This window comes from Gigantopelta aegis, chromosome 5 (genome assembly GCF_016097555.1).
Source record: "Gigantopelta aegis isolate Gae_Host chromosome 5, Gae_host_genome, whole genome shotgun sequence".
Lineage (NCBI taxonomy): Eukaryota > Metazoa > Mollusca > Gastropoda > Neomphalida > Peltospiridae > Gigantopelta > Gigantopelta aegis.
The window spans coordinates 19,054,432-19,066,486 of NC_054703.1; the positions used below are offsets into that span (position 1 = coordinate 19,054,432).

Sequence of the window (12,055 nt, forward strand, 5' to 3'; positions counted from 1 at the left end):
AAAACAGTACGTCTGGGTGTTTTTATATAATTACATATGTGAGTGTATATAATCACGTATGTGTGTTTCTATATAATTACGTACGTGAGTCTATATAATCAGGTATGTGTGTATCTATATAATTACGTACGTGAGTCTATATAATTACGTACGAGTGTGTCTATATAATTACGTGTGTCTATGTCTATATAATTATCATATGAATGCGTCTGTATAATTACTCATGTGTGTATATATAATTACGTATATATGTGTACATATTAGTATCGTATTTGTCTATATAATTATCGTATGTGTGTTTCTATATAATTACTGTATGTGTGACTATATAATTACCATATGTGTGTGTCTATATAATTACGTATATGTCTTCATAATTACCATGTGTGTGTGTCTTCATAATTAAAATAAGATGTGTCTTTGTCAATATAAATACGTATGTGTGTGGATAATTACGTATGTATGTGTATATAATTATGTATGAGTGTGTGTCTATATAATTACGTATGTGTGTGTGTTTATATAATAAGTGTAAGTGTGTCTATACAATTAGCTATATGTGTGTCTATATAATTACCGTGTGTGTGTGTGTGTCTATATAATTACCGTGTGTGTGTGTGGGTCTATATAATTACGTATGAGTGTGTTTATATAATTGCGTATGTGTGTCTATACAATTACCATATGAATGCGTCTATATAATTACGTATGCATGTCATATAAATTACGTATGTGTGTTTCTATATAATGACGTATGTTTGTGTTTATATAATTACTGTATGTGTGTGTCTGTATACTTATGCATGTGTGTGTCTATATAATTATGCATGTGTGTGTATATATAATTAACGTATGTGTGTGTCTATATGATGAGTTGTGAAAACTTAAAGCAATAAAGAACTTGAACTATATAATTATCGTATGTGTGTCTATATAATTATGTATGAGTGTGTCTATATAATTGTGTATGTGTCTGTCTATATCAGTACCATATGAATGCGTCTATATAATTACATATTAGTACGTCTATATACTTACCGTATGTGTGTGTCTGTATAATTTACCGTATGCATGTCTATATAATTACGTATGTGTTTGTGTCTATATAATTATGTATGTGTGTCTATATAATTACTGTATGTGTGTGTGGCTATATAATTATCGCATGTGTGTTTCTATATAATTACAGTATGTGTGTGGCTATATAAATACCATATATGTGTCTATATAAATTACTGTATGTATGTGTCTATATAATTACCGTATATGTGTTTATGTGTTCTTATCTGGTTCTTCATTGCTGTTCGACAATGGTCCTGTTTGTTAAAATAGATAAAAGAATGGCTAAGTAAATAAGAAAAAAAAACAAGAAAAAGAATCAAACATTAAATAAATAAATATATACATAAATAAATAAAAATAAATAAATAAATAAATAAATAAATAAATAAACAAACACTACCTCTAACCTACAGACTGCGTTGTACGAATAAGACTAAGAGAATGCGTTACACTGATTATATGTTTAAAATGAATATAATTTTAGTTCGTATAATGCAATTATGTAGTGTACACTAGTGGTTAAAACCAATACAAGGTGCAGTAAAAAATAATATTAAAAAACATATCTGCGATTTTCAGTAAAAGGTTTGCTAACAAAACCATTATCTTAACGTTTTAAACGCCATGTGGCACCTCACCCCACTCCACCTCCAACCCAACATAATCAGGGCCGTTATGTAAATTGGTTAGGGTCTCACGTAACACCTTGTTTTACATTACGTAATACAATATCCACCATTTCACAACAGTAATTTCACTTAAAGTTTAGGTTGACACCCTCAAGTGTTCTGTTTTAGGGATTTTATTGCACACAAATCTACATTAGGCTGCTAAATATTACTTACGTCCTACATTTAAAGTGAATTTGACGTTATATGTTTGTGAGGTGCCATTAAAATTAACTCTCATTAGACTAAAACCGATTAAAAGTCTATGTTATTGATTTAAAACCCATATTGATAATGTATTATTGTTATCTATATAATATAACCATGACTACAACGGTATTATTGTTTAAAATTGTATCTATGTACAAATAGTCCATGGAAGATACTAACAAATCATAACATGACCACACCCAAATAGCATTACGGTTGATTCCACAACTTAAAGGGACATTCCTGAGTTTGCTGCATTGTAAGATGTTTCCGACTAATAAAATAGTTCTACGATTAAACTTGCATATTAAATATATTTTCTTGTTTAGAATATCAGTGTCTATATATTCAATGTGTTTCTGGTCGTCTTAATATTTGTAAGAAGCCCAAACTGAATTGTTTCTTCAAATAATTTTGTACGTACGAAAACAAATATTTTAGGAAACAAAATGAAATTTAATCTAGTACAAATATTACAACGATCAGAAACACGTTTAATACACAGCCACTAATATTTTATGCAATTGTAATTACAGTCGTTAAAAAGTCTCTGTTAGTCGATAATATCTTTAAAATTGCAGCAAACTCAGGACTGTCTCTTTAAAGGTAGTACTAAACCAAATAACTTCCGGCTGGGTCAAAGTTGGAGGTGCACTGAACTTTTGATAGAGAAGTTAACACCACAAGTCCTGCGATTGGTATGTGAGTGTGTTGATTGTAAAAAAATTATTTCATCTGGGAAAAAATGTATTCAATTTTATTTCATCTAGTATCACTGTGTCAAGTAGCCTTGTGCTTGAAAGATGTTTGGGGTACCCGTTAAAAAAGTACTCAAATTTTGTGCGGAACTAGGGTAGTCATAGACGTCTGAAATAAGCAGCTTCACCCCCATTTTTTTCTGATTCACTTTAAGGGTGAGGGATGGTAGTATTTATATTCGTGGTGCTTATGTCGATTGATACGCTACAGGTAGGAGACTTAGCCACATATTTTACTATTGTCGTCAATGGGATTGAATTTGGTAGTATACACCCAAAAGCACGTATTCAGTGCATAATAAAAATATTATGATTTTGTCATTTAATTTAATTAAACTATACTTATTGATTAATTAGCCGTCATTCGACCATGCAAGCTCACAATGACCGTGACCGTGACAATAATCACTGTACATGGCTGTGAATGGAGTTTGAATCAAAGTTAGCACTGAGGAAAAGTTGGTTGTGGCCTGTAATTTATACAGTAAAGATTTGAATGATATTTTTTTTACATGGTATTTGACTTGCCATATACAACTGCTCTTAAATATGATATTATATGCAGGTAACCTGAACTTAGGTTTTAACAGCATTTTATTTTTTATATTAAAAATAACGTGCCAATAGTGGGTTTATGTATTTAATTTCCATTAACATAGTTAATTCTTCATGTATGAAATTCTGAAAACTCAAATTTATAAAGAACTTGATTTTTGTTCTGATTTGACATACTTATAGGGTGCTAAGTTATATTTTAGACAAATGTGTAGTTTTATGCAACATGTTATTTCAATTTGAAGAAAAACACTATTGTGCCTTCTGTTCTTGTATGGCAAGTGAAGTACTCTTCCTTGCACGCACGGGTACTCTAGTGCTGTGAACGGCCTCGAGTCTTGCGGGATGCGGCCTGTGCACGGGTACTCGAGTGCTGTGAACGGACCATAATATGTAAAAAAAAAAAAAAAAAAAAAAAAAAAAAAAAAAAAAATTCAACAAACAAACAAACCAAAAACAAAAACAAACAAGCAAATAAAAATAAACAAACTAACATTTTGGCGGGAGTAGTAGGGGTGTAAAGTAGGTGGTTACAAGTGCCTGCTAACAATGCAAGAAGTAACTACTGAACTCTCCCCGAAGTGGTCAGACTAAGCTCACAGCTAAAAGCAGATGGGGAATGGCAAGGTGTGTGGCACAGATAGCCACAAGAGACAAGTACCTATCGCGGTTGGAGAGACAAGGACTGGGATGTCAAGGTGGACAGCGAAAGAAGTTGAAAGATAGCACTTTCCAGATCGGGAAAAAATTAGATGGAATTCAAATAAGAGAAAGGAAAGGGGCACACACACACACATTTTGGCTGGCATTTTGAATGTCGGTAATTTGAAGGTTAAAACCATAAAGCAAAGTTGAGTAATAATCATTTTCGTAATTAGCATATCTAAGTCATATAGAATCTGCTTGTTATCGCCTTCTACCAAGAAGTGTCTAATGCTTCATTTGTGTGGGACGTTTTGGAACATTCGTGTAGTCTAGTTCACATTATTAGTCCTAACACCGATGATAAAATATAGATTCACGTGGGCAATAAATGCATGTAGTTTTATTTGATTCAGTACTAGTACGGTGTGTCAAGTACCCTTGTGCTTGAAAGACATGTCGTAAAACTAAGCACTACAATTGTATGCGGAACATCCTGTTATCTCATAAATGAGCCACGTCAGGTATAGCTTTTGTCAGTTAATACACTACACAATGCACTTCCAGCCATGACTCAAAATTACTTCATGCGGTTATAGTTACTACCACTGGAAGAGAAAACGACAGCGACATAAAATCAAATGAAAACCATTTATTGACTTTTTTCGTGATGCACAATATAAACACTGTTATCTTGCATGGTCTCCTCATATTCAAAATCAGTCTCTGTAAAGACAAAATATATTTGCATTAACAAATGTGTTGTGGTGTGTGTCTGTGTGTGTGTGTGTGTGTGTGTGTGTGTGTCTGCGTGCGTGTGTGTGGTGTGTGTGTGTGTGTGTGTGTGAGAGAGAGAGCGAGAGAGAGAGAGAGAGAGAGAGAGAGAGAGAGAGAGAGAGAGAGAGAGAGAGAGAGAGGGGAGAGAGAGAGTGAGTGAGTCTGTGATACTAGTATATACATGTATACTAGTATATATTTATGCATGCATGTATGTATGTATGTAATATATATATATATATATATATATGTGTGTTTGTGTGTGTGTTGTCATTGTATGCATTTTGTGTGTGTGTACGCATGTGTGTGAGTGTGTGTGTGAGAGAGTCTGTGATACTAGTATATACATGTATACTAGTATATATTTATGCATGCATGTATGTAATATATATATATATATATATATATATATATATATATATATATATATATATATATATATATTAAATACGATATATAAATTTAATTTTGTTTGATCAATTACTTATTTTAGCCAGTGCAATTTATTATGCAATGAAAAATAAATTTATCAAAGAATCAACTAATCAATAAACGAATTAATCGTACCTTTGCATGTGCTGAACAAAGTTAATAATCTTTTATATTTTTTACAAATTTTGGAATTAAAATCAATGTTAGCACAATCTAAATTTAGAAGAATGTTTTAATAACAAAATACAATGACACAAATAAAGCAAATAAAAAATTCAACAATTAATTCACAAAGTTTAGTAATAATGTTTGTCGCGCATTGGATCGTATCCTCCAAGCTGCAGTGCTAAAAGTTTAATTATGGCATCGACAGCTCTGGTCATTGATACGATGGGGAAGATCAGACTCCTCGTTATTTTCCGTGACGATGTCTGAATTACACACACACACACACACACACACACACACACATCTCTCTCTGTGTGTGTGTGTGTGGGGGGGGGGGGGGTGTTTATTGTTGTAGTGTGTTTATTATTGTATGAATATCTCTATATTGTACGTATGTCGAGGTTGACTATTACTTACATATATATTAACGCACTAATATTAACGTGGTCGATCCCGCTTACGTACATGAAACAGTGGGCAAACCTGGCACTTGTACTGGCTGGTATGTATATATGTATGTATGTATGTATAACACATACCATGCGTTTTACTATACCAATTGTACAAATAGAAGGAAATGTTTTATTTAACGACGCAGTCAACACATTTTATTTACGGTTATATGGTGTTGGACATATGATTAAAGACCATACAGATATTGAGAGAGAAAACCCACTGTCGCCACTTCATGGGCTACTCTTTTTGATTAACAGCAAGGGATCTTTTATATGCACCATCCCATAGACAGGATAGCACACACCCCGGCCTTTGATATACCAGTCGTGATGCACTGGCTGGAACAAGTTGTACAGATAGCGTCAGGAGCTGCAATGACCACATACGATGATAGGCGATTCTAGATGTGTTCGACCGACTCACCTATATTACGTCACGCCACGTGTAAAACAACCACCAATTTCTCATCTTCATTTTGACCAGCCTGCACTAGCTCTGTATAAAGGAATATATATATAAATCATCATTTATTTATTCAGCAATTGATACATGGAAAAAGAAGTAACACCAGTGATAATAAAGTTCCATATTATTTTTCCTGTGGGAAAAGAATAGAAAATATATTACATACAAGATTACGACATGGATGTATCCCTTTAAACGCCGATTTGCACAGATGTGGGCTTACCACAGACCCTTCGTGTAACAGTGGATACAGGTTAGAAAACAATATCTATTTTTTCTTTCAATGTAAAAAAATATGAACAGCAGAGACAGATTCTACGTAATTCCATACAGCATTTTCAACCAATAGATTTACAATTACTGTTATATGGTCGAAGCACAATAAACGATGCTAATAATAAAAAGTATATTTACTTGTGTTTAAATATATATCAAACAAACTCATTGTTTTGATTAATAAAGTATAATTTGAATTACCATAAGGATTATTTGTAAGTGTGATAACGAGTTTGACTGCACGTGAAGTATTATTTGTGTAATCTTTTGCATCACTATTACTTTTCTTCTTCTTTTTTTCTTTGATATTCTGTTGTATATAATATATTTCCTCCCACTGGTTATCACTGACTGTTTAAATGTAGTTTATATTTACAACTATGTAATATAGGTCGCCATGCATATTGTAAATAGAAGAGGGCCTCGCAAGTTGTGAAACTTGTGCCCGATTCTTTTGTTCTTTGTACAATAAAATATGTTTTCAACCGGATTGGGCCCCTGGCCTCCAGCGGTCGAACCCGGGGTGGGCATGCTCGAAACCTTAGTGGTATATGAGCATGATAAAAACATTACATTACATTCAATCATATGGAACAATCTCAAGATTTTCGACTGACTGACCTACATTCGCATATGGGACAATCCTATAGACGTTCGACTGACTGACCTACATTCGCATGTGGGACAATCCTATAGATGTTCGACCGACTCACCTACATTCGCATGTGGGACAATTCTATAGATGTTCGACCGACTCACCTACATTCGCATGTGGGACTATCCTATAGATGTTCGACCGACTCACCTACATTCGCATGTGGGACATCCTTCTTCGTATACGAATCCATGTTCACAATGCATTCTACACGTTATGCATTCACCTGAAATATAGGAAAACATACTCCACACCATTTGTAACCTGACTAATACTGGATAGCGTGGTAGATACATACATTACACCATTTGTAACCTGACGAACACTGGACAGCATGAGAGATACATACTTTACACCATTTGTGACTTGACTGATACTGGACAGCGTGGGAGATACATACTTTACACCATTTGTAACCTGATGGATACTGAGCAGCATGGGATACACATACTTTACACCATTTGTAACCTGATGGATACTGGACAGCGTGGTAGATACATACTTTACACGATTTCTAACCTGATGGATACTGAGCAGCATGGGATACACATACTTTACACCATTTGTATCCTGACTGATACTGGACAGCGTGAGAGATACACATTGTACAACATTTGTAACCTGACGAATACTGGACAGCATGAGAGATAGATACTTTACACCATTTGTAACCTGACTGATACTGGACAGCGTGGGAGATACATACTTTACACCATTTGTAACCTGACGGATACTGGACAGCGTGGTAGATACATACTTTACACCATTTGTAACCTGACTGAAACTGGACAGTGTGGGAGATACATACTTTACACCATTTGTAACCTGAAGGATACTGGACAGCGTGAGAGATACATACTTCACACCATTTGTAACCTGACTGATACTGGACAGCGTGGTAGATACATACTTTACACCATTTGTAACCTGACGGATACTGGACAGCATGGGAGATACACATTGTACACCATTTGTAACCTGGCGAATACTGGACAGCATGAGAGATAGATACTTTACACCATTTGTAACCTGACTGATACTGGACAGCGTGGGAGATACATACTTTACACCATTTGTAACCTGACGAATACTGGACAGCGTGAGAGATACATACTTTACACCATTTGTAACCTGATGGATACTGAGCAGCATGGGATACACATACTTTACACCATTTGTGACTTGACTGATACTGGACAGCGTGGGAGATACATACTTTACACCATTTGTAACCTGACGGATACTGGACAGCGTGGTAGAAACATACTTTACACCATTTGTAACCTGATGGATACTGGACAGCGTGAGAGATACATACTTTACACCATTTGTAACCTGATGGATACTGAGCAGCATGGGATACACATACTTTACACCATTTGCATCCTGACTGATACTGGACAGCGTGAGAGATACACATTGTACACCATTTGTAACCTGACGAATACTGGACAGCATGAGAGATAGATACTTTACACCATTTGTAACCTGACTGATACTGGACAGCGTGTGAGATACATACTTTACACCATTTGTAACCTGACGAATACTGGACAGTGTGAGAGATAAATACTTTACACCATTTGTAACCTGACGGATACTGGACAGTGTGAGAGATACACATTTTACACCATTTGTAACCTGATGGATACTGGACAGCGTGGTAGATACATACTTTACACCATTTGTAACCTGATGGTTACTGGAAAGTGTGAGAGATACATACTTTACATCATTTGTAACCTGACGGATGCTGGACAGCGCGGGAGATAGATACTTTACACCATTCGTAACCTGGCGGATACTGGATAACGTGGGAGATACATACTTTACACCATTTGTAACCTGACGGATACTGGACAGCGTGGGAGATACATACTTTACACCATTTGTAACCTGACGGATACTGACAGCGTGGGAGATACATACTTTACACCATTTGTAACCTGGCGGATACTGGACAGCGTTGGGAGATACATACTTTACACCATTTGTAACCTGACGGATACTGGACAGTGTGAGAGATACATACTTTACGCCATTTGTAACCTGACCGATACTGGACAGTGTGAGAGATACACACTTTACACCAATTGTAACCTGACGGATACTAGACAGCGTAGTAGATACATACTTCACACTATTTGTAACCTGACTGATACTGGACAGCGTGGGAGACACATACTTTACACCATTTGTAACCTGACTGAAACTGGAAAGTGTGGGAGATACATACTTTACACCATTTGTAACCTGACGGATACTGGACAGCGTGGGAGAAAAATACTTTACACCATTTGTAACCTGACTGAAACTGGACAGCGTGGGAGATACATACTTTACACCATTTGTAACCTGACGGATACTGGATAACGTGGGAGATACATACTTTACACCATTTGTAACCTGACTGAAACTGGAAAGTGTGGGAGATACATACTTTACACCATTTGTAACCTGACGGATACTGGACAGCGTGGGAGATAAATACTTTACACCATTTGTAACCTGACTGAAACTGGACAGCGTGGGAGATACATACTTTACACCATTTGTAACCTGACGGATAATGGATAACGTGGGAGATACATACTTTACACCATTTGTAACCTGACGGATACTGGACAGCGTGGGAGATACATACTTTACACCATTTGTAACCTGACGAATACTGGACAGCGTGAGAGATACATACTTTACACCATTTGTAACCTGATGGATACCGAGCAGCATGGGATACACATACTTTACACCATTTGTGACTTGACTGATACTGGACAGCGTGGGAGATACATACTTTACACCATTTGTAACCTGACGGATACTGGACAGCGTGGTAGATACATACTTTACACCATTTGTAACCTGATGGATACTGAGCAGCATGGGATACACATACTTTACACCATTTGCATCCTGACTGATACTGGACAGCGTGGTAGATACACACTTTACACCATTTGTAACCTGACGGATACTGGACAGCGTGGTAGATACATACTTTACACCATTTGTAACCTGATGGATACTGGACAGCGTGAGAGATACATACTTAACACCATTTGTAACCTGATGAATACTGAGCAGCATGGGATACACATACTTTACACCATTTGCATCCTGACTGATACTGGACAGCGTGAGAGATACACATTGTACACCATTTGTAACCTGACGAATACTGGACAGCATGAGAGATAGATACTTTACACCATTTGTAACCTGACTGATACTGGACAGCGTGTGAGATACATACTTTACACCATTTGTAACCTGACGAATACTGGACAGTGTGAGAGATACATACTTTACACCATTTGTAACCTGACGGATACTGGATAACGTGGTAGATACATACTTTACACCATTTGTAACCTAACGGATACTGGACAGCGTGAGAGATACATACTTTACACCATTTGTAACCTAACGGATACTGGACATCGTGGGAGATACATACTTTACACCATTTGTAACCTGATGGATACTGGTCAGTGTGGTAGATACATACTTTACATCATTTGTAACCTGACGGATACTGGACAGCGTGGTAGATACATACTTTACACCATTTGTAATGTGACTGATACTGGACAGTGTGGGAGATACATACTTTACACCATTTGTAACCTGACGGATACTGGACAGCGTGAGAGATAGATACTTTACACCATTTGTAACCTGACGGATACTGGATGGAGAGAGAGAGAGAGAGAGAGAGAGAGAGAGAGAGAGAGAGAGAGAGAGAGAGAGAGAGAGAGAGAGAGAGAGAGAGAGAGAGAGAGAGAGAGAGAGAGAGAGAGAGAGTCTGTGATACTAGTATATACATGTATACTAGTATATATTTATGCATGCATGTATGTAATATATATATATATATATATATATATATATATATATATATATATATATATATATATATATATTAAATACGATATATAAATTTAATTTTGTTTGATCAATTACTTATTTTAGCCAGTGCAATTTATTATGCAATGAAAAATAAATTTATCAAAGAATCAACTAATCAATAAACGAATTAATCGTACCTTTGCATGTGCTGAACAAAGTTAATAATCTTTTATATTTTTTACAAATTTTGGAATTAAAATCAATGTTAGCACAATCTAAATTTAGAAGAATGTTTTAATAACAAAATACAATGACACAAATAAAGCAAATAAAAAATTCAACAATTAATTCACAAAGTTTAGTAATAATGTTTGTCGCGCATTGGATCGTATCCTCCAAGCTGCAGTGCTAAAAGTTTAATTATGGCATCGACAGCTCTGGTCATTGATACGATGGGGAAGATCAGACTCCTCGTTATTTTCCGTGACGATGTCTGAATTACACACACACACACACACACACACACACACACATCTCTCTCTGTGTGTGTGTGTGTGTGTGTGGGGGGGGGGTGTTTATTGTTGTAGTGTGTTTATTATTGTATGAATATCTCTATATTGTACGTATGTCGAGGTTGACTATTACTTACATATATATTAACGCACTAATATTAACGTGGTCGATCCCGCTTACGTACATGAAACAGTGGGCAAACCTGGCACTTGTACTGGCTGGTATGTATATATGTATGTATGTATGTATAACACATACCATGCGTTTTACTATACCAATTGTACAAATAGAAGGAAATGTTTTATTTAACGACGCAGTCAACACATTTTATTTACGGTTATATGGTGTTGGACATATGATTAAAGACCATACAGATATTGAGAGAGAAAACCCACTGTCGCCACTTCATGGGCTACTCTTTTTGATTAACAGCAAGGGATCTTTTATATGCACCATCCCATAGACAGGATAGCACACACCCCGGCCTTTGATATACCAGTCGTGATGCACTGGCTGGAACAAGTTGTACAGATAGCGTCAGGAGCTGCAATGACCACATACGATGA

At 35.9% G+C, this 12,055-nt stretch overlaps 1 long non-coding RNA gene across 1 annotated transcript; it reads right to left on the bottom strand.

Moving 5' to 3' along the window:
* Nucleotides 1–4,529: 4,529 nt before the first annotated feature.
* LOC121373232 lies at nt 4,530–7,350 on the bottom strand. Its single transcript, XR_005958048.1, has 3 exons — nt 7,275–7,350; nt 6,152–6,223; nt 4,530–4,621 (listed from the first exon to the last, which is right to left on the bottom strand). It is a non-coding gene; the product is annotated as an uncharacterized LOC121373232 (long non-coding RNA).
* Nucleotides 7,351–12,055: the final 4,705 nt, after the last annotated feature.